The 24,751-nt window shown below is 47.9% G+C and overlaps 1 pseudogene across 1 annotated transcript in view; it reads left to right on the forward strand.

Moving 5' to 3' along the window:
* LOC147737643 (uncharacterized) overlaps positions 1–6,536 on the forward strand; it is a 39,193-nt pseudogene extending 32,657 nt beyond the window's left edge. The window contains exon 2 of the transcript XR_015300309.1: positions 4,247–6,536. The product of XR_015300309.1 is annotated as an uncharacterized LOC147737643 (transcript). The remainder of the gene's footprint in view (positions 1–4,246) is intronic.
* Positions 6,537–24,751: the final 18,215 nt, after the last annotated feature.

The raw sequence follows: 24,751 nt of genomic DNA on the forward strand, positions 1-24,751 counted from the left end.
AAGTAGGTGTAAGGGGAATGCTGCAGGGAACACATATGGGTAGATCAACAGGGGAACAGAGATCAGATGAACAGGATGATATACATCATAATTAGGTACAATTGTACAGAAGTTATGCATTCATGAGGTCCCGGACATAGTCCCTTCATTGTGGTCGAATATCGTTTTTGGCTTCTATGCTAATATATACATATCACAGTTCCCTCCCATCCACTCTCCCCACTACTCCAGTGAGTAGCATGTGTAGTGTGTTGGCCTCTGGTCCTGCACAGTGCTGGAGAGTATGCAGCTGCCTCTTGGTGTTCAGCACAGAGCCTGCTTTCCAAGACATTTCTATTTGGCACTTGAAAAGTGGGAAACGACCTTTACATCGCGGTCATTACACCGTGATGCCATTACAACGTGGTCGTTACAACGACCGCGTTGTTACCACACAATGCCATTACAAGGCAGGCCATTACATCGACTTGCAGTAGATGGCGCTCTAACAAAAGGAATAGTATAGTTTACTATTCCAACACCTTCCCTACTGTTACGTAGACTGGAGTTGGAGTAGTAAATTATACATTTCTAATGTTAGGGCGCCATCTACTGCAAGCCAATGTAATGACTTGCATAGTAATGGCATTGCGTGGCAACAAAACGGTTGTTGTAACGACCGTTTTGTAATGCCACGCGATGTAATGACTCTTTAACGAGTCATATTCTTGAAAAGTACTTATGCAAGGTCTGTAAACTGGTGTAAGTATTTGCCCCTCTTTACTTTAGGTCAAAGGCCTAGCAGTCAGGATTCAGGAGTAGGTGACCATGTATGGTCTGCGAGTTCCGCTATAGTGGCTGTAACTTCAAGCCATGCCACCTGTAGTCATGGCTTGAGGTACTTCCACACCATATGTTAGAAGCTGGCATCAGCCAGTTAACAGTGTGGGCACACTGGTCTCGATACAGGAAACATGTGCTGGATACGGTGGGGGGGAGAACTGTGGTGTGTGTAGTTAAACCGTGTGAATTGGAATTGAGGGTTCAAGGAACCCTTCGCAACAAGTTGTAGCACCCGCATGCATGACTTGAGCGGTTGCGGGAGCACAGCATTCCATCTAACCAATGCAGTCCCAGTGTGCAACTGGTGAAAGGTTAGTGGTCGGCATTTAACACACCTTCCTGTTGCCCTGTTCTTCAAACAGTCATTGAAGATTGGCTGAAGTGAGGGGCTCAGTGCAGTGTTATTGGAAGCCATTGTCCTATTACCCAGCTCTTTATCTGAAAATACTTCTGGGCCTGCACCGGCTCTACCTCATAGAGGAGAAGCTGCTGAGGAATCAGCGCACATGCTCTTGGTTTCAGGCTCTTCGGTCTCAAGACGGCCATCCAAAGAGACATGCGCACTACAAACTAGTGCACAGGAAGCCCACCACTGCTGCCACTCATCAGGCCTGCCCTTGCCTGAGTTTTGTTGGGTTTTCTCTGGTGCATTTAAGTGGAGTGATGCTCCATCCCGCCAATGGAGGATCTGCCCGTGAAAGACACAGGTAAGGCAGGCAATAATAAACAATAATAACCATTGCAATAACAGTATCATGTGAGCTAGAGCAAGAATGTGTTCATCAGAAGCACTTTTACGTATCTTTTGAAAGATGTAGGTGAAGAGTTAACTCGGATTTCCGATTGTAGAGAATTCCAGATTCTCGGGCAATTGCCAGAGTAGGCGCGATTGTAAGTTTTCTTCTTGAATTTCTGCATGTGGTGCTTCCTGAGGTTCTAGAGTCACAAGGCAGCTCCAGTTTTTGTGAAATGTACCTCGGGGTGTTGGAGTGTATGGCTTTGTGTGTCATACAGGCAATTTAAAAATGTATATGTGCCTCGTAAGGGAGCCAGTTTAGTGATTTCAAACAAGGTGTGATGTGTTATTGCATTCAGATCCAGTAATAAGCCTTGCAGCTGAGTTAAGGGAGGCCCTAAGGGGGGGAACTTTGACCTTGGAAGGCCGTAAAGGGTTACATTTCCACAGTCCAGCCTGGAAAACACTAGGGCTTGAGCAACTGACTTGAAGTCATCAAATGCTGATGACGGGTCAAGGACGCTTAAAAGGCAGGATTAAATTTGATCAAGCATTGTGTAACACATCGTCAGCTATGTGAGTCATGGCTGATTCAGTGCTGCGTCCCAGAAGGAATCCAGATTGGTATTGATTTAAGAGTTGAAATTGCTCTGTGTTTGCATAGCTGGGTATGGGCACATTTCTAGAGGAGTTTTGAAAGAGTTGGGATGCTAGAGATAGGGTGGAAGTTATGTAGATCAGTGTGGTCTGCTGTGGGTTTTTTCAGAACGGCGGTTATCTGTCCAGACTTGAGGTAGTCTATTATGCTGCCTTGAATTAATGAATCATTTACTATTTTGGTCCAGAGTGGGAGAAGAGAGGTTTTAATCTCAATTAAGAGATTTGAAGGAAGCGGATCGCTGAAGTGCTTTGAAGGTTTAAGTGTTGACAGGATTTTTAGTATGGTTGTTTCATCAAAGGATTTGAATGAACACCATGCCTCAATATTTTTGGGGGTGTGTGTAGGACGCTCAGGCCACACAGGTGAGAGGGGACTGACATGTGAAAGCATCGGGGGGAGATCCAATGCAGTCTTTAAGTCACATTCAATTTTGTTCGTCTTTCCCAGGAAGAAGGCGGCAAGTTCTTCGCAGTTAGGCTGCAGATAAGACCCAGAAAGTAGGTTGGGTTTCCTGTTAGATTGCAATTTAACGAGTTCAAACAGTTTTTAGGTCGACTCCTGGCATTGTTTAGCAGTTTCCTAAGGAAGTTTGTTTTTGAGCTATGCATGTGTTTGTTGTAAATGATTCTTAGAGATCTCAGGTGCTGGAGGTGTTCGAGCAAGGAAGAGAATCTCCATGACCCTTCACTCAATCTTAGATTGCATCTTTCAGCGTTTAGACTACCACTGTACCAAGATGAGAGTAACATTGTGTGCTTGCTTCACACAGAGAAAGGTAATCCATGGCTAAGGGCACCAAATTTTCAGAGTGGAAAGAGGGGAGGGACCGGGGTACTCAATGCTCACGTGGGGGGAAGCTGAGGGGAGATGAGGAGAAGGGGGTATGGTCAGATGAAGGAAGGAAGGAAGGAAGGAAGGAAGGGATGGGGCAAATCATGGGGTGGCTGGAGGAAAGTTGGATGACTCCGTTCTACAAAGACAGCCCATTAAACAGCAGCATAATGACAGAAGATGTCAAGAGAGAAGGTACTCTTTCTGTTTTAGGCTTCCCAGCGTTATATGCATGTGATTACTAGGTGGAAAACAAAAAATCCTCAGGAGAGGGCTCATCTGCGAATATAAAAAGGGGAGGTTGAAATACATTAGGTCAAACTAGATTATGCAATTAGGAAGACAGAATCCAGATTAGAGGGATAGGGGGGATAGAATGAACAGTGGCCTAGGATGCACTTGGAAATTCGATAGACCGAGCCAGTCTGGAAATCTAAGCAGAATTAGTAAACAACATCATTCTAAGATGGCCGCCACCGTGGAAATACTTTGAAGCTATAGAACATGATAGTCCTTCTTTCATGTACATAAGAAGGACATGCTAAGTCCTATGTCGATATCTATATTCCTAGAGTCTTAGAGGCGCCGCCATCTTAGATTGGGCAGGGACTTTATATGGGGAGAGGATTGATACATGATGCAGGGCCTACAAGGCCCAGATAGAGCCCCTTTATGCCACAAGGGCCCCAAACACAATCAGCGCACAATAGGCCCCCATTAACCAGGCCTTGACAACAGCCAGGGGAATCCTCCTGAAAAAAGAGTCAGGAGTTAGTAGTGAATGGAGCCAGGCACCTCCGTGAACAATAAGATTTGATGTATGGCACAACTTCCTGTTGCCCACCTTGCTGTCTTGAGTGTTCCTGATCCATCTTTTACTCCAAGAGCTGTTCTTGTTTAAACAAAACTTTGACCGTATGCATCTACCTAAAGCTGTAACTAGTATATGTGTGCTATGCGAGTGCCCTTTTTTGCAAAGTTACTCTATGAACACCTTTGCTGAAATAAATAAGTTTGTGGCATGTTCAAAGAAACTTTTATGCAAATATCTCTGTATGGCTAAATGTGTCTTAAATATGTCTTGATAAGTTTCAACAATAGCAATAAATGAGATGCTTTTACAATCAACTAAAAATTGTATATGCACATTCCGGTATTTTCCATATAAGTAATTTAAATATCTTTACATCCAACAGAAAACAATCCTTGAATGCACAAAATGTTCAGGAATATTGAAGATAATACTGTAAATCTGCAAAAGCAAAGTCCGAAACATTGAGTTTCAGTATTCAGGAAAACATAAGTGCCCACAGAGGCAGCCGAACCTGAACATAAACTGAAAGATCTTGGAAGTACCGTCAAGGGCAATTCGGTGGTTCTACGAGTCTCAGCTGTGCAACTCTGTGCCTTAAGATGAAGAAATGACCTCTAGAAAATGAAGGCAACACTGATCAACCACTTCTTGTGTAAACATATCCAATACCAGCACTGATCATGAGGTGGTTACAGCAGTACTCTACCTCCTAAAGTGATATCAGACCACCAGTCAGAGCTAGAGGTGTATTTTAAACTCTTTCAGGCCATTCCACAGCAATCAGCGAAAAGCACAGTTAAATGAAAGTTAAAGGAAATGGGGGTTCTGCTATATAAAACACAGAGTATATTTAGCAAGCCTAAAACTGCATCAGAGAACACACACAGGGGAAAAGTCATACAAATGCAATGAATGTCTGAAGAGCTTCAGCAAACACACACAGGGGAAAAACCAGATGATTGCAGTGAATGTGGAAGTAGTTTTACGGAATCATCTAAAGTCATGAGTCATCAGCGAACACAAACTGGGGAAAAACCATATCCTTGCAGTGAATGTCTGAAGAGCTTCAGTCTATTATCAGACCTAAAACGGCATCAGAGAACACACACTGGAGAAAAACCATATCCTTGCAGTGAATGTCTGAAGAGCTTCAGTCTATTATCAGACCTAAAACGGCATCAGAGAACACACACTGGAGAAACACCATATCCTTGCAGTGAATGTCCGAAGCGCTTTAATCAATTATCACACCTAAAACAGCATCAGAGAACACACACCGGAGAAAAACCATATCCTTGCAGTGAATGTCTGAAGCGTTTTAATCGATTATCACACCTAAAACGTCATCAGAGAACACACACTGGAGTAAAACCATATCATTGCAGTGAATGTCTGAAGAGCTTTAGTCAATTAACAAACTTAAAACAGCATCAGAGAACACACACAGAGGAAAAACCATATCATTGCAGTGAATGTGAAAGTAGTTTTAGTTCCTCTTCAGTATTAATGCATCATCACCAAACACACACAGGTGAAAAACCATATAATTGCAGTGAATGTCAGAAGAGTTTTTATAACTTATGGCAGCTAAAGCAGCATCAGAAAACACACACTGGGGAAAAACCATACCATTGCAGTGAATGTGGAAGTAGTTTTAGTGACTCATCAACATTAAAGGTACATCATCGACAACACACTGGTGAAAAACCATACCACTGCAGTGAATGTGGAAGTAGTTTTAGTTCCTCCTCAGGATTAAAGTATCATCAACAAACACACACAGGGGAAAAACCATATAATTGCAGTGAATGTCTGAAGAGTTTTTATAAATTATCGCACCTAAAGCGGCATCAGAAAACACACACTGGGGAAAAACCATTCCAGTGCAAAGAATGTGGGAAGAGATTTTGTCGCTTATCAGACCTACATAGACATCAGCGAACACACACTGGAGAAAAACCATACCATTGCAGTGAATGTGGAAGTAGCTTTCGTGATACTTCAATATTAAGGATTCATCAGCGAAGACACACAGGAGAAAAACCATATCATGGCAGTGAACGTGCAAAAAGCTCTTGTCAGTCTTCAAACCTAAAAAAAAATCAGCGAGCACTCTATCACCATCAATGAACATGTCTATTCTGTGCTATTGTTTATTTCCCTACAGCTAGGAAAAACATGAAATATCACGAAACCCATTGGGAGACTAGCACAAAGTGGACTAAAAGTAAAGAAACATTGTTGGTTTTTATTCTGTGAGAGAGTTTTAACGAAAGAAATCCAAGAACACCGGACCATGCTACCTGTAAAAGAAACACCATGAACAATGCTTGGACTAACAAGTCTATTTTCAGCTAATTTTAAAACATATAAACCCAACACACTCAAAACAATTTAACAAGCACAAAATGAGGTCTCCTGAGCTGGCTGTGGTTTTTGTAATTTTATGCATCATTAATTGTTCTGTGACAGTGGCCAGAGAACTGTGTAGAAAGCAAAAGTGAAAGCAGGAGAATGTGAGCTGCAGCTCTCTGGGTTAACCCTCGCAGTGCATGACATTTACCTCTGAAGCTCTGATGTAGAACTAATGAGGACACAAATTCTTCAGCCATGAAAATAATGATTACGTTTTAACTGTGAAACTATGTGACAACAATTACATTGATGTTACTCTTTTGGTCTGTCCTTACGATGTAGCAACTATTATACAATTATGTTAAAAATTAGACAGTGCATCTATATAGAAACAGGCACTGGATGAATGTGGAAGTATGCCTGTATATCTTCAGTAGGTACCATGGACCAACTATGTGCTGAATATTGATCATCTCCATCGCAATTGCATTGCAAATGCTTTTTTAGGTCTCGCACCTGCGATACAGGGCGAAAGCCCTGTCGCAGCGCAAGACCTATAGCTGTCGGCTCTGCTTACAAGGAGCCAAAAGGGAGACAAGAGATGGGCATGCGCAGCCTCAGGAATCGGATCAGGTCGCGCGCGCGTTCAACATCTCCTGTCTCCCTTGAAAGCCTCCAACACACACAGTCACACCCCCCCTGCTTTCGCACACGCATGAGCACACACACTCACGAGCGCACACACAGAGAGACACCCACACGAGCGCACATACACGCACCCACGCACACATAGAGACATACACCACAACCCCCGACCCCACCCCCTGGTGCCGCAATGTGAGATAGGGGATTGGCACGTGCAGGAGAATCCCCCATGTGAGCGCGCACGTTCACTCAAACGCCGTGCACATCTCCTGTCCACATTGGTAGCAAGTGGATAACACACAGAAACACTTGCGTGCATGCACACACACACCCTCCCCCCTTCTCCCCCCTTACCTCATGGGGCTCTTGTCTCTGCATCACCTGGCACACACGGGGCTTCCTTTGTTCATGGGAGCTCCGCAGGGCACTCCAGCTCCTCTGCCAGCACGACGCGGGGCTCTCCCCTTAGGCATGGGAGCCCCGCAGTGCTATCCGCTGGTCTTCACCCGGGCCCCCTCCTGGGACCCAGGACTTCAGCTGCCGCACTTCGCTTTGGCACCGGGGCTCCCTTTTCATTACAAATAGCGAGCATGCGCGGGCAGCCCCCGCCTTCTCAGTCATAGCCTGGATACTGAGCTGCTTTCTGTTTAGCTGTCAGTGATCCGGTCCCCAAGGTACATCGGGGCACTTGGGAGCACGGTAAATGATATATTTCTCATTTACTCCGGCAATAAATAGCCCGGGCCTGTGTTTTCATCGCAGCCAGCCCTGGGGACTCCCCGGTAAACGAGCGCCAGGTAACTGCGCTGTAATTACAGGTTTGTGCGGATTACTTGGTAAGCGACAAAAACAAGTCTCAAAAAGTATTTGCATGAGACAGCGAATCCCTCCGGAAGGTGGAAAGAGTGCTGGTCGAGGAGGTTTGTCAAGGTGAGGAATCAGGGCAGAAGGTCAGCTGCACAAGTGCTGTTCACAAGCAGCAGACAGGCCCGCGTCGGCTGAGGGCTTCTGAGCAACCCTTTGGGCTGGGGGCGTATTCACAAATTAAGCAATGGGCGCTATACATGTGTTAATTATAAAAACATTTCTCCAGTACCTTGTTCCATTCTCTGACACTTTTGTGACTATGGCACGAGCGCACTCTAGGAGCTACGCAACCTCCTGTCCACACTTACACGAGTCCAATCCTCATTGTAAACAGTGCTCCCGATGTCTCAAGGGGACTCCCCTCCCACATCCCGGGCCCTCAGTCAGCCCAGTGGGTAACCCCTCAAATAACCATTACTGTCAGCTCAACCTCTCACACCCTCACCCCTCCATCGCCCCCAGGTCCTTCCACCCCTATAGTGCCGTGCTCAGCAGTATGGACATGTAGCGCCCCCTCTCCCCTCCACCCCTGCGCGCTTTCCTCCATCACCCCCAGGTCCCCCGCTCACTCACCATCAGCTCAGGGTCTCACCCTTCTACTCATTGCCCCCCCACCACCTCCAGGTCCTTCCACCCCGTTGCGCCTCGCTCAACACAAGGGCCACGTAGCACCCCCTCCACCCCAGCGCGCACTCCTCCGTCACCCCCAGTTCTCTGCTCACCATCAGCTCAGGGTCTCACTTACTGATAATGTCTATGATGATACTATAAAAAAAGCGATCAAAGAATATTTTCACATAAACAAACAGGTGGTGGATGACCCGGTGCTTCTCTGGGAGGCTTTCAAAGCCACTATAAGGGGGGTCTGTATTACAACTACCATTGGCATACTAAAAGACATCCGACACCAGATAAAACGACGTGAAAAACGCATGAGAGAGACAGAGTTTGAAGCTACACAGGATACCGTCTTGCAAGCTGAGCTGCGACAGATACATTCAGAGCATCAGACATTCATCGAAGATGAAATTAAATATCTAGACCGAAAACACACCGCAAGGTCATTTGGAGAGGGGGGTAGGCCAGCAGGATGCTAGCACATAAAATATGTGAAGGCAAGAGTCACACGGCTGTGCTACGGATCCAATCGGATGATGGCAAAATACACACACAGGCTGAGGGCATAATGCATAGCTTTGTAGACACATATTCCTCACTATACAAATCGCAACCGACTGCACCAGGGGGCGAAATTCTCCAATATCTAGATGATGTAGCAATAGGGTGGCTATCGGACGGACATAGGGAGTACTTAGCGATGCCAATCTCAGTAGAAGAAGTCACTGATGTAATTAAGACCCTTTCCAACGGTAAAGCGCCTGGCCCAGATGGCTACACCAATGAATTCTACAAGCAGTATGTAGATCTTCTTGCTCCACACATAGTGGACATGTTTGGAGCAGCGTTCGACCAGAAAGAACTACCTCCCACGCTTCAAGAGGCTGTAATAATAGCTCTCCTCAAACCCTCCAAAGACCCGGAAAAATGTGACTCCTATAGACCGCTATCACTCATAAATACTGACTCCAAAATTCTAGCGAAACTACTAGCAGTTCGCCTAACGCCATTGATGACGAAATGAGTTTTACCGGACCAGGCAGGATTCATCCCCACACGGTCAACGTCACACAACACTCGATCACTATTTGCGTTATCACACTATTTACAACCCACTACAAAAGCGGCAGCGGTTTTACTTGACGCCGCCAAGGCTTTTGATTCCATAGAATGGAGATACCTGATTGCTGTACTGCAGAGGATGGGCTTTCCTAAACGGTTCATCCAATGGGTGACACTGATCTACACCAATCCATGTGCTAGGGTACGTGTCAATGGGTATATTTCTAACGCTTTTGCAATTGAGCGAGGCACCAGACAAAGGTGCCCACTATCACCCTTGCTGTTCGCTCTAGCGCTCGAACCCTTAGCTGGCATAATCAGACAAAACTAAAAAGGATCGGCCCTCCGTTTCAATGCAAGACCTCTTCACATATCTCTATATGCGGACGACATGCTCTTATTGTCCGCGACCCAGAGACCCATTTTAAACGAACTACTGAGAGAATATATCAAATTTGGGGGCCATTCGGGCCTAGCTATAAACTGGACTAAGTCTTCGATTATCCCACTCACGGACACGACGACCCCGTTTGCGACGGAATTTCCGTTAGAATGGCAAAGCGAACCCATCCGCTACTTAGGGGTGATGTATCACAGAGACCCGGTGGAGGTAATTAGATCAAACTATGGGGCAGCGATTTCCAAATTGGAGGATAAGGTACAAAGGTGGATCCAATTGCCATTGTCACTTGCAGATCGCATTGCGATTGTCAAAATGAACATACTGCCTAAACTGCTATATCTTTTTAACAATATACCCATTACGCCCCCTGCCGAAGTGTTTCGCCGAATAAAAACACTAGTGTTGAAACTCATATGGGCAGGCAAACAAGCCCGTATCGACCTTCAGGCACTTAGTCTTCCCTATGCGCGCGGAGGCTTTGGAGTGCCAGACTTTCTGCTATATTTCTTGTGCGCACAGGCGCAATATGCTGCCTATTGGTACCACGAAATACCATATCTCACCCATACCATTATCGAAAGTGATGACGCAGCACCAATTCCACTGACAGCAATTATATCCCACACTAGACAACCACTGCATGCGCGAGACATCAACTCGGTAGACGTGACGGTTAGAGCCTGGCAAAAACTAGCTCAACCAGCGCATAAAACACCACTATATGCACCAGCAATGCCACTGCATCACCATCAAGCAATATCAGTAACCGGGGAAAAAGTAGGTATGACACTGCTGCAGCGGGCAGGGATTGACAAAATTGGAGATCTATGCAACGAGGGCGAATTTCTAGAAATCACAGACCTTACATATATTCAGAACAAATCACCTATGTTTATCTTCACATATCACAGGCTGAAAAGTGCTTTGAAAGAATTGTATCCTACATTCCCTACTGAACCTGATAGCCTGAACACACTGCAAATGGTTATTACAACATCAGACACATCGCACATGGTATCCAGATTATACTCCAAGGCGCAGGAGGAAATACCGCACGACACGGGGAGGGCCAAAGCACGTTGGGACAGGGCATTGCTAGGACCACTATCAGACCAGGAATGGGCGCAAGCATGTGCACTGACACGGATTCTCACCCCGAATGGCAACCTAAGAATCATTCACTATAAATTCCTCCGCCAAACATATTATACACCCGCACGGATGTGCAAATTTGGTGGTCAAATGGAAGATAGATGCAAAAGATGCGGCCTAGACAACGCAGATTTTTCACATTTAGCATGGAACTGCATAAAAGTACAGGAATACTGGGGGGAAGTAAGCGGAACCCTCTCCGTTATGATAGGCACTGAACTGGACTGCACAATACAGGTTTGCCTACTGGGGCTAACTCCAAACCTCAAATCCACTAGACGAAAATTCTGTGCGGTTTCGCTATTATTGGCCAAACGACAGGTTGCACAATGCTGGCACAGTAGAAAAGTACCTAAGGTGTCCAGATGGTTGCAAGATATGTCCAGCTGTGGTAAATAAAATATTACCCTGTCGGAATTTCTATACTTAAACAATGGGTCATGCATATAATGAGAGGCAGAGTCCGTGGTGTCCGATTCAAAAGGGCTTTATTTCAGTAACTCGAGTTAAGGGAGAATCGGGTTCCATCACCACTAAGGCTCAGGAAGGGTCTTCTAAACTTTATTCACAGAGTACAATATTTATACATGGAATATACATTGCATTGCATAGAGAAGGAGGAGCGCTCCAGGCAGAGCAAGAGAAAGAGAGAGATAAGAGCATATGGGCGTGCAAGAGGCGTGTAAGAAGGCGTACATGTGGGCGTTCACTTGAGGAGTCATAGGTGAGTCATAGGTGGGTGGATACATGGAGGGGGTCTGCATGGTCAGCTGGAACCTTTACCCTACTTGTGTGCGTAACTTGGTCATGACGTGCAATTAACGTGTAACTGGGGGAAGCTGGGGGGAGCTGACTTTCGATCTAGTAGAGAAGCCTTCAGTGTCAGGACGACCTGCACGTCTGGTATTATCTGATATCTTGGGTTTGAGGGATGTATTATCTGAAGTAAAGGTCGCTCGAGCAAAGGTTGCTCATCACCAAGAGCCAGTGTGTGCATATATTTCTTCGTGCATTGCGTGGGGGCCATGGGCTTTCTATGGATGCGAGCTCTGCAAATCACTTAAACGGAGACAGAAAGGCTAGGCCCTATATCTGCAGTCGGGTTCTGTTTACCTTCTTCACTAAGCAGGAATGTGTTTCTGTGGAGCGAGTAGATAACTGTGTGCAAAATACTGTCTTGGCAGGCCGGGCTGGGCCAGAAGTATGCGAAAGGTCAGGGATACGTAGCTGAGCTGCAGCTTTCAGAGTGTCTGGAGGCAAGAAACCTGAGGCTCAGGCTGAGCCACAAAACGGGTTCATCACGACTTTTATTAAACGTGCACAATGCAAATACATTGGCAACATAGGCCTCTGTGCAGAATTAACATTTCTTTCATGGAGGACTTGGTAACTGACATTCTAATGTGGGACGGAAATACAGAGGCATTATTATTACAGGCATGAGAGGGAAAACGCATGGGTGACATGCACATGCACTAAACGTGGGGTACACGCAGGGGACACATTGGCCACGTAAAATTTCTATTTTCTCATTCCCTCCTTGTCCCCTACTGTGCCCTTCAGGACACATCTATATTCATGAGACCGTATATCTGATCATACAGCATCATTTGTTCGTCTTTTTTCTTTTGTATACGTGGATGGGGAATACAGGCAGTGGCACACAAGCCGCACATCGCCGGGCCACACTGCAGACAGAGACAGCAGCTGAATATCATAAGCAGTATCATTCCTAGGAACGACAACACTTTCCATCCCCATGCTGATATTACACCCCAGAGCCAACCGGACCAAGTCCATGTGCCTGGGTCTTGATGTATCTCGTGAGCTATCTTGTGGAGTCTTGTTATTGCTGCGTACACGGATGGCGCGTTATTAGGAATAAACACGCAACAACTGGAGCCGATCACTCTACAAGCTCCGCCCCTATCTGCCAGGATGACGTCAAGAACAAGTCGATTCTGAAGAACAACAAGTCGCATGGCAGACTGCTCCTGGGTCAAGTTCGCCAGGGCTGCTGTAGTCTCATTCACTACTGCTTCTAGAGTTCTTGTTAACCTGCGTATGAGTTTACTGTTTTGGACGGGACCTATGAAGAAAAAGAATCCTCTATTGAAATCTGTTTATTGCTCCCAAGCTGTCTCAGTCTGATCAATCACTGGGGAATTAGTCTCCCTCCTGTGTCTAACATGCGCTAGTCGTGAATCTCGATGATAATGGGATGGGGCTAGAAAGACAGGGGGCAGAAGGAACGATATATAGCATGTTCCACCCCAGTCTAAGGGCAGATGTACATAGGCTGTCTGACCGCAAATGAAATAGGAATGGCGAGATGTATTGAAGGAAGACTTTCCTTGATCATTAAACTCGACTACAGCATTACATTCACTGTGTCCCAAATGTACCGATCCTTTCTTTCTGACGCACAAATCACCTTTTACTGGTAGGACTCTAATAAACGGTGGACCTACATTTTGCTTGGGCTGAACATTCAAAATCATAAAGTTAAGGGAAGCATTTCCTTGCTCGTACTCTTCAGTTTCTAAATCGGTCCCCTTCCTTTGGGGAAGCCCGTCTTCGTCTGGAAAACATGCCTCATTCATTACTTTATTCAAATCTACCCATATCCAATCGTCTTTGGAAACTGTGGACTTTCTGTCTAGTGATGTCATTAAGGCAAACCATGCTCCGCACGAACCATTGTGCGAGAACGGAAAAGGGAAGAAGGGCAGTACTCCCTTCGTCTTTTGAAAAGGTGGAAGTTGGCCACATACCCAACAATCTGTCGCATTGCTGGTCTGATGAGAACGGTGCAACATTCGAATAAAAGTATTGTTGCGCAGGGCTAGTCGATATGACAATTCATGAGGTGGCAGATCTCTAAATGTATGTTCTGTGGTGTAATTAATGGGGAAGTGTATACGTGAAGAAAGAGGAGGAAAGAAAACATGTAGCGTCAAGCTGATACATATAATAGTGATGCACAAAAGTGACATAAAAATCAGAATTACTATACATCTACTGCGTAATATCTTGCAGTATTTCTCTCTCATCTTGCTCTTTTTACTATTCGGGTCTACGATCTTATACATGTCAGGAACCTGTCTAACCGATTCACCACCTAATGGACTTAAACAATTAAACGCTGTCTGACTTACTAGATCGTAACTTGGACCTATATTCTTGTTGCGGAGTCTTTTCTAGCAAAGGGGGCTTAGAGTCTGTACTATCTTTAGTACTTTCTGTACTGTCCTTAGTCTTTGTCAAAGTTCCAGGATCTCCAAAGAATTTTTTACAGTGTTGCGCGTGAAGCCATCCCTTACGTCCTTCGACCTTGACGGCAGTCCTCGTGGTGAGCAGTACTAATTTCGGTGTCTTCCAGCGCGGCTCAAGGGGGCTTGATCGATCAAAGTTCCGTATATAAACATAATTTCCTGGGACAATGGCGTGCTCTTTGACTTGGGTGTTGTCAGGGAAGGCGGCGGCAACCTGTGAACGACAAGAGAGTAGTGCAGACATCAAGGAAGCCAGGTAATCTGTCAGCATGTTACTGTCAATATCAGTTATTTTCTTAGGCACAGGCGTACCCCACATATTCGGTGGTCTACCGAAAACCACTTCATAAGGAGATAGGCCTGTTCTAGAATGAGCTACCATACGCATGTAAAAGAGGGCAACCGGCAAGGCTACCATCCAATCCACGCCTTTTTCTGCACAAATCTTTGCTAATTTCGTCTTAAGTGTCTGATTATGGCGCTCGACAAGTCCAGCTGCTTCAGGGTGTCGTACACAATGAAACTTCCACTGATATCCTAACAGAAGGGACACTTGTTTCATTAATTCAGAAGAAAAGGGCTGACCATTATCTGAGTACACAACACGAGGCAATCCATATCGGGGGAAAAACTCACGCACCAATTGCCTGACGGTGGTCAAAGCAGTATAATCTGGGACTGGGTACGCTTCTGTCCATCTAGATAGTGCACACACAACTACCAGGACATACTTGTAACCTCTACATCTGTCCATTTGGATATAATCCATCTGAAGGACTTCAAAAGGATGGTCAGGAGGATGAAATCCGCCTTGTTCCACCGGGATGCCTTTGCCTGGATTGAACTGGCAACAGATCATACAGGTACGTACTTTCTGTTTCGCTGCTGCACATAAGTGCTTGTTAAACCAGATATTCTGTAAGCTGTCTAGCATTGTCTTCTCTCCTAAGTGTGCTGGACTATGTGCTGTATTTATGATCACTTGTACCATAGAGTCTGGGAGGAACCATGTAGCTCTGCTTTTAGTCATCCAACCTTGGTCAGTCTGGACCCCTCCTTGTTCAGTCCATTTCTTTATTTCGTCTGGAGTGGCATGTGTCTGTATGTCGAGTACATCTTGTGAAGGATCCCTGACTGTCATGCTTTTTGTCAGTGATGGTACATCTGTCTTTGTCGTGTCTGTTGGTGTCTGAGCTGTCAATTTAGCAGTTCGGTCTGCCAGGTCATTACCCTGGGAAATGGTGTCTGTAACTTTGGTGTGTGCTTTGCATTTCAGGACAGCTATGGCTGTAGGCAAATGTATTGCTTCTAACAGAGCCTGAATGAGTGGACCGTGCTGAATTTTAGCCCCATGAGAGGTTAAGAAACCTCTCTCCTTCCATAACACTCCGAAATCATGAACAACACCGAATGCATACTGTGAATCTGTATAAATGTTCACTTTCAAGTTCTTAGCTCTTTTGCAGGCTTGTGTCAGAGCGATGAGCTCTGCTGCTTGTGCTGACAATGTGTCTATTCTCTGTGTCTCTATGACTTCAGTAGCAGTGGTCACGGCATATGCGGCCACTAACTCTCCTGTGCTTGTTCTCATGCATGAACCATCTACATAAAGTGTCAGGTCAGGGTCTGGCAGTGCAATGTCTGTCAGGTCTTGTCTTGGTTTCGTCACTGTATTTATTACTTCCACACAGTCATGTGGTGCAGTGTCTACTGTACTTGAGGGCAAAAGTGTAGCAGGGTTGAGAATATTGCATCGTCTGATCTCTATGTGTGGCTGAAATAACGTCAGTTCATATCCTGTCAGTCTCGCTACAGTCAAGTGCTGTGTCTGTGTCCTGTTCAAGAGAACTTCCACTGCGTGTGGTACCTGTACTGTCAGGGGGTGCCCAGCACTATGGAGTCACTCTGTCTTATGGCTAGGGCTGTTGCTGCAACTGATTTCAGGCACGCAGGCAGAGCCTGGGCCATTGGATCCAATGTACTAGAAAAATAAGCGCAAGGCTTGTGTTTCCTGCCTGATCTTGTGTAAGGACAGATAATGCTGTTTAATCTCGTTCAGTGACAAAAAGCGTAAAAGGTTTGCTGTAACAAGGAGTCGCTAAAACTGGTGCTTGACATAAGGCTCTTTTTAATTCTTCAAATGCCAAAGTATGTTCTTGTGTCCAAGGGAGGACAGTCGAAGACGCTGCCTCCTGTGTTGTCAACTGTATGAGTGGTTTGGCTAGATAGGCATACTGGGGAATCCATTGTCTGCAGTATGAAGTGAGGCCAATGAAGGCCGGTACTTCCTTTTGTGTCTTGGGCTGTGAAAGGTTAGCAATTAACTGAATGCGTTCTTGTGTCAGCTGCCTACCCCTCTTGGACAGCAAGTGTCCAAGGTACACCACTTGCTGTGCACAGAATTGTAACTTTGAAGGGGACACTTTGTGCCCCTTGTCTGCCAGAAAGTGTAAAACTGTCAGTGATGCATTTTCGCAGTCTGGTTCTGATCGTGCTGTAATTAGGATGTCGTCTACGTACTGGAGCAGTGCAGTGTTGGTAGGCATATGAATACTGTCCAGCTGTCTTTTTAATGCTTGGCTGTAAATGCTAGGACTCTCTGTAAAACCTTGAGGAGCTCTCGTAAATTTAAAGCTGCGTCCATTTAAACTGAATCCGAAGAGATACTGGCTATCTGGATGAATGGGAACACTGAAAAAGGCATTCTTCAAGTCAATGACAGTGAAGAACATTGCCTCAAAATCAATAGCAGTCAGTAATGATGAAATGTCTGGGACCACTGGGTATTGAGGGACTACACATTTGTTCAATTCTCGAAGGTCAATAACTAGTCTGTAAACAGGTGGTGCAATAGGGTCTGTTCTTTTAAGAATAGGGATGACAGGTGAATTACATACATTCGAGTCAGTCTCCACTACCACCCCTTGTGCAATGTGTTCATCAACAATTTTCAGCAAGGCTACTACGGCGTCAGGTGGTAACTTGTATTGTCGGATACGTGGTAGTAATACTCCTGTCTTGAGAGTGACACAGTGTGGTGTAATGTGCATGTAACCTACGTCAGTCGGACCTTGTGCCCATAGATGCTGTGGTACATTCTGGAGTCTGTGGTCAAAATCCTTCAACACATAATGTCCCTTAAAATCACGTAAGAACAGTCGTACTCCCTCTGGAGAACAACATATAACTGCTCCTAGTTCTTTCAATGTCTTTATACCAAGCAAGTTTTCTGGACATGACTTAGTAAGTAGCAAGTCTGTGGTACGTGACAATGGACCAACTCCTAGGGAAACTGGTTCCGATACTTCATTAACAATAGGCTTTCCTGAAAATCCCAGGGAAACATTCTGTGAGCTTGAAAGGGGTGCCCCTGGAACCTCGTCATGACTGATGGTAGTTCTGCTCGCCCCTGTGTCAATCAGAAATTTTCTGTCCTTTCCCAATACACGACTATGTACATAGGGACCCTCTTGATCTACAGGAACCTCAATAAGGGGCAAGCCAACTTCCCTCTCTAGGCTGTTTCATGAGAACTGTTGGTATTCTGGATAGTCTGATTGCGTGTACTGATACATTTGTGTCGGGCAGTAACAGGTGGCGGTGGGGGTGGTAAGTTCGCTACTGTCTGGTTTGTGTTCTGTGGGGTGCTATTCTGCCTAGGAACGTGTGGTCGTTCTTTGGTTCTGCCTGTAGCTATATTGTGTTTCAGGACAGCACAATCTTTTACAAAGTGACCTGGCTGTTTGCAATAATTACAGTTCCCTTTAACAAGTGTTGTGGCATTTTTGTTCGCATTTGCCGGCACCGTTTGGGCAACCAGCACTTTCATTTTCGTCTCTTTCATACGTCTCCTTTCATGATCCTGTTCTTCTCTAATTCTGTTCTGGTGATATTGTAGCATTTGCAACATTTGCGAAGGACTATTTGCTTGCCAAGTACTCTCAACCTTCAGTACTCTATTCTTGATCTGGGGCAAGGAATTCTCTACTAATTTGCTCACGAAAAGATGAGGATATGACTCGCTACTGGGCTTAAGGCCACTATTAATAGAAAACCATTTCTCGAATCTAGAATAGAAATCACTCGTGTCCACGTCTTGTTTCTGTTTACAGGCTGAAATAGCATCCCAGTCTTCCTTTTTAGTAATCAATAGTCTCTGCAAAACCTGTATCAGGAGTTCTGGTAGTTCTTTAGCTTTGTCCCCAAGACCAACACCCGGGTGCCGGCCTTTATCCTCTGTTTCCAATGCTGCCCAACTTATCTTCTTCTCTCCCACCTCCCAGTCTTTTTCCTTAAGCTTTTCATAAATACCAGCAGGCAACAGTACTTTCAATAATTTTATAATATCAGCGTACGTGTAATCTCCGATGCGGAGAATGTCTTTTAATTCTCGGTGAAACCCCCCCGGTCTTTATCATGGCAGGGCAATATCTTTTTCATTTCCAGTATTTCTATTTTCGTCAAAGGTGTGTAAACATATACTCGTTGAAACTCACCCACTGCATTTTTGACGGGATGCACCTCTCGTAGGGGGTTCTGTCTGTCTATGTATAAGTTCTTTCTGTCGTGGTGTGGGGCGGGAAGCATGCATGTGGTCAGAGAAGTTAGGTACTTATGTCGTTGATCCAGAATGACATTAATTAAATCAGTACCTAGGCCTGTCCATCTGTCTAGTACTATGTCGTCCAGTAATTTATACAATGGACTGGGATCAGAATATTGACTCTCGTACAAAGTTATCAAATGTTGGACCATGTAAATACCGGCCAAACGCTGTTCGTTCGGCGGAAGGCTCAAGAAAGTCTGGGCCACTATATCACTGCTATATATGTTAGAATTGGACACCCATTGGACGGCTGACCAGACCAATTCCTTTTCGTGTGGAGTGTGGGGTCTCTCGCTCTCTACCCGTCGTTTCAGAGCTTTTTCAGTAGCTTGGAATAGATTTTCAAGGGAATATCTTTCTTTTATAGCCTGTCCCTGTTTGCGGTAGTCGAGGCACTTGGGCTTGTCAAACTGTCGTGCTTTGCCTACGTAATTCATTTTGTCCTTTTCCTCGTTTTCTGGGTCCAAATCTTCCGATGATGACTCAAACTGACCGTCTGACACTTCACTGTGTATTTCTAAGATCTCCTTTCGTATTTTCTTGTACATACTTTCCGTCTGTCCCTGTCTATCATGCCGACCGGCAGCTATGTTGTCACTCCAATCCTTCAGACCTTTCTTTACCTCTTTGTCGGGTTGGTCTTGTTCCCTGATCAGACAGTTAATCATAAAACGTAGAATAATGTTCTTAACCTCCACCTTTCTGTGTTCCATGGCCTTTTCTATACACTCGGGTCCCTCCCCCGTTCTAATGAAATGGTATATTTTATCTAGGTGTTCCTTCATGTCTGGTAATGTGATCAAATAGTTGACGGCATGTCTTAATCTTAGTGAAAACACGAGCATTGAACCCTCTCCTGGTACTGGATTGTACGGAATACTTAAATGGCGTTGATGTCGATTGTGGCGTTCGTGGTGGCCCTAGCGGTGTTCGTGGCGTTGGCGGTGGCCCTATCGGTGTTCGTGGCGTTGGCGGTGACCCCCCTCCCACTGCCCCGGGCCCTACGTCCTCTTTCACGATCTGCTGGAGCGGAAGCTGTATGAGCTGATCCGCTGATGGGGGCGGAGGGAACTCTGCGGTCACATAGTCCTGTGCGGGCTCCTCTAGATAGGAGGAAATAAAAGCCTCAGATGCTGTCGGCTTCGTTCTACGTACTCTAAAGGGTACTGGTGGTGGTGGCGACCTACGGGGTACTTCTGAGGGGGTCGCTCTAGCTAGTTCTTCTGAGAGAACGGGATAAATACCAGCAACGAGGGCATTTCTTTCTCTTTCAGCCTGTTCTGCCTTGACCCGTTCCCCCTCCTCCCGCAGTTCTTTTTCTTTGGCTTTTTCCGCTGCTTGTTTACTTCTCTCTGCTTGGTGGAATTCTTTCTCTGCCCTCCTATGTGACTCTTTACGCCACAACTCAATGGCATCTTTCTGAGACGGTGGGGGCGTGGCTTGGACGCCGATCGGGATGGCGGCGTGAGCTTGCAGCTCCGCGCAGGGTCCCGCTAATTCTCCTGAAATCAGCACCTGGAGCGACCCCTGGTCGGTGCGACTGGCCTACGAAGAGTTGGGGAGCCACTGGGGAGCAACGGAAGGCGCTTTGGGGTTCGCTGGCCCCGTGGAGACCTCGTACGATGGCGGCTGAGGTGTTACCTGGAGTGTGAAGAAAATGGCGGCGGTGCGGGCCGATGGCCTCGGAAACCGAAACTGAGCGGGACTGGCATCGACTGGCGGGGTGACCCGCTTCTGCGAGATCGGAGCTGTGGGGGCTGTAGATGCGGTCCTGATGATGGGGAGATTGGTGCCCAGCATTTGATCGGGTATTGGGGGCGACTGCTCGTCTCTGCCCCTTCTCCCCCTCCCCCTCCTCCCCGGACCCGGCGGCAGTGAGGTGGACGGCGCTGGTCCTTTTGATCCTTGGAGTTGCGGGCATCGTGGTGGCACTCTGTCGTGATCATTGCTGAGATGCACGTCCCGCTGGACAGTGGTTGTCGGGACTTGGCGAGGCCCTCTGCCCGTGACGGAGCTACCTAAGATGGCGGCTGCAGGGGGAGCGACCTCCATGGAGCAGGGCAGGGAGGATGTGGCTGCACTATCCCAGGTTGGCGAGGCCCCCCCGCCGCTGATGGACCAGGAACAGAGGCTGCATCGGCGCTTGGATGCCATATTGGATGCCATCACCTCGACCAAGGAGGCTTTGCAGCAGGACATTGCGCAGGTCGCCACGGGGCTGGGGCTCCTGCGAGCAGATCATGCCAAACTGGCTGACAAGGTTAAGGACCATGATCAGCTTTTATTGGACCTGAAGCCGGCGGTGGTGACCGCGGAACACAAAATAACGGACATCCTGACCCGGTTGGACATGCTGGAACGGCGGGCGGAGGATGCCGAAAGCCGCAACAGAAGGAACAACGTGAGGGTCGTAGGCCTGCCGGAACGAATTGAGGGGGAGGATGCGGTGGCCTACATGGAGGACTGGTTCCGGACTGTGGTGGCGCCGGAGGGCCTTACTTCTTTCTTTACGCTGGAGCGAGCTCACAGCGTGCCGGCTCGCCCACCAGCGCTTGGCCGCCCCCCCCGACCGATGGTGGTGAGGCTCCTTCATTATAAGGACCGGGACCTCCTAATCCAACGTGCCCGGGCTGCGGGCCCATTTGAGGTGGAAAACAGCAGGGTCACGATCTTCCCGGACTACACTCAGGCGGTCCAGAAGAATAGGGCATCGTTTCTGGCAATAAAAAAGGAACTGAGGGAGGAGGGCATCCAGTACTCCTTGCTCTTTCCGGCCAAGCTGCGGATAATCCTGGATGGGACCACGCACTTTTTTCAGACCCCGGATGACGCATGGCTGTGGTTGGAATCGTATCGAGCTGGCACGGACAGGAGTCACAAAAGTCGGCGAGATCAGCCTAAACCGCCTCGGGTCCGACAGTCACAAAGGATCCGCTCCCGCAATAGGCGTCAGCGGGAGAAAAGGGAGGCCCAGATGGCTGCAGACAAGAGAGAGGCGCTGGCGGCAACGGCGGCCATTACGGGCTCGCAGCCGGAGAGTGAACTGGTGGAGACGGACTCTGGCGACGAAGGCGGCAGGACCGGAGAGGAACTTTCGGAGGCGGAGAGCATGAAGGGGCCAGTGGTCACCCCCCAGACATCCGATGGGATTTTCCACGGCTGATCCTTCATTGGGACTTGGACACGGTTCTTGGTAGGGTGGCATCCTGTTGAAGCTGGGTGGGTCGCCGGGTAGGGTGCTGCATCGGCATGATGGGATGGAGGGCACGGGGCGTGAGCTCCGCTTGCTGGGGTCGGCGATAACTCACCCCCCCCGGGCCCTAAGGCCTTCTGTGGTGGTGACCACAGGTTAGAGTGATGTGTGTTTGGTTTAAGGTTTGGATCGGGGCTGACATTGGGTTTGTGGGCTCTGTCCTGGGGAGAGGGGTTTGGGGTGTTTTCTTTTCTAAAGCTTGTTTTGGGGGGGGCAACTGCTATGGTGTGGGTATTGACTGGCTGCATTCGAACTGGATAGCTTTATGCTGGCATGGGGACGTTACCTAATTTGAAATGCCTGACGTGGAATGTCCGAGGGCTGCGAACTATGGTCAAGCGCCACAAAGTACATGCGTACCTGGTGAGGAGGGGGGTTCAGGTTGCCATGTTGCAGGAGACTCATCTGACGAAAAAGGAATGCACGGCACTACAGAAAAGATGGCGGGGGCAGGTTTTTGGCACCACTTACTCGGCGTTTGCTAGAGGGGTACTGATTTGGGTGAGAGCGGGGATACCGTTTCAGGTGCTGAAACAATTGGTGGATCCTGAGGGCAGGTATGTGGTGGTGGAGGGGAGGTTATATGGTCGGGATGTGGTTCTCTGCTGTGTATATGCACCAAATGTTGATCAGGCCCGCTTTTTCGATGGTTTATCCGGATCCTTGGCCTCCTTCCTAGCGGGTCCGGTGATACTGGGGGGGGACTTTAATTCGATCACGGATGTGGCCTTAGACAGATCTCACCCTCCCTTTGTGGATTCCCCGGTCCGTAAGTTAGCCATGCATAGGAAGGATTGGCAGGATAGGTGGGGGCTATTGGATCTATGGCGGGAACAGCACAGGGACGCTAGGGACTATTCCTTTTTCTCAGCACTCCACGCTCTGCATGTGAGAATTGATTCGGTACTGTGCAGCGGGTCGCTGGCCCCACTGGTTTCCCACTCGGAATATCTGGCCAGAACCATCTCGGACCACAATCCTCTGCTGGTACATATCCAATGGCAGCGAGAGCGTTCTGCGATTCCAACATGGCGGCTCCGGCCCGACACGCTGGAGGATTCAGTGTTCAGTGAGGCAGTCCAACAGGGCGTTGATCAGTATTTCAATGAGAATGAGGGTACAGCCACATGTAGGTCCGCTGAATGGGATGCGATGAAAGTGGTGGTGAGAGGTGTGTGCCTGGGTAGGGTTTCGAATGCTCGTGTGTCAGTACTGAATGCGCTTGCCAGTGCGGAAGAAAAACTGAGGGAGCTGGAGCGGCGCAGGCCGACCCGACCGGACTTGCAGGCCCGGTTGTTGGAGGCAAAGGAGGTGGTGGCCACCGAAACGGAACGGTTGCGGTGCTATGATTACAGGCAGTACGCCATTAGAGCGCATGCCGAAAGGGACAAGGTGGGTACGCTACTGGCCAGGCTTGCTAATCCTGAACTTTGGGGCTGCCCGGTCCTTAGCGTCACCAATGCACTGGGGGACACGGTATACTCCCAATCAGCGGTGCTGGAGTGCTTTCGGGCTTATTACGCGGAACTGTACGAGAGTCAGCTGGGAGTAGAGGCCCACGAAATCGCGGCATATTTGGAGGCGAGGCGGCTTCCGGTCCTCGATGATGAAGATGCGAAAACTTTAGGTGGACCGATCACGCTGGCCGAGGTCAGGACGGCCATTAAGCACATGGCGCGGAATAAAACGCCCGGGGTGGATGGTTTACCGATAAAGTTCTATCAGAAGTACGTGGATAGTTTGGCGCCCAGGCTGTTGGTGGTGTATGCTGAGGCTTACAGGTTGGGGAGTCTGCCCGGATCGATGAGGGAAGCACTGATAGTGCCGTTGCTAAAACCCGGCAGAGAAGCGACGGATGTGCGGTCCTATAGACCATTGTCCATGCTGACGGTGGACTATAAGATATTGAGCCGGATCTTGGCCACCAGGTTGGCCCCACATATGACTGGCCTGGTGCACAGGGACCAGGCGGGGTTTATCCCCACGAGGAGCACGGCGTTAAATATTCGTCGCCTGGTAGGGATACTGGACGGTGTGTTGGATGAGGACGGTGCCCAGGCGGTGTTGTCAGTAGACATCGAGAAGGCTTTTGATAGTTTGGTATGGGTCTATCTGGATGAAGTGCTAGTGAGGTTTGGGATTGGTGAGGGGTTCCGCAGGTGGACGAAGGTGCTGTATTCCTCGGCGATGGCGCGAGTACGCCTGGGCAGTTTGGTGTCCGCGGCTTATCCGGTCGGTAGGGGAACGCGACAGGGGTGCTCCCTTTCCCCCCTTTTGTTCGCACTGGCGATGGAACCCCTGGCGGTGAGTGCCAGGTCGGGAGACGAGTATGCAGGGATTGCAAGCGGTGGGCGGCTGCACCACATCTCGCTGTACGCGGACGATCTGCTGCTGTACATGGAGGACACGGAGCGGGCTTTGGAAGGGGCGTTGGGAATGCTGTCCGAGTTTGGCCGGTTGTCGGGCCTCAGGGTCAACTGGGCGAAGACCTGTGTCTTTCCGCTCCGAGAGGATGCACCCTGCCCAGCACGTGACTTGGGGGTGGTCTGGGAGCCATCTTGCTTTACTTATTTGGGTGTCCGTGTCTACCACGAGGCGGCGGACCTATTAGAGGGCAATATTGGTCGGTGCGTGCGGGCGCTGAGAGGCTG

This window comes from Lissotriton vulgaris, chromosome 1_1 (assembly GCF_964263255.1).
Source record: "Lissotriton vulgaris chromosome 1_1, aLisVul1.2, whole genome shotgun sequence".
Classification (NCBI taxonomy): Eukaryota; Metazoa; Chordata; class Amphibia; order Caudata; family Salamandridae; genus Lissotriton; species Lissotriton vulgaris.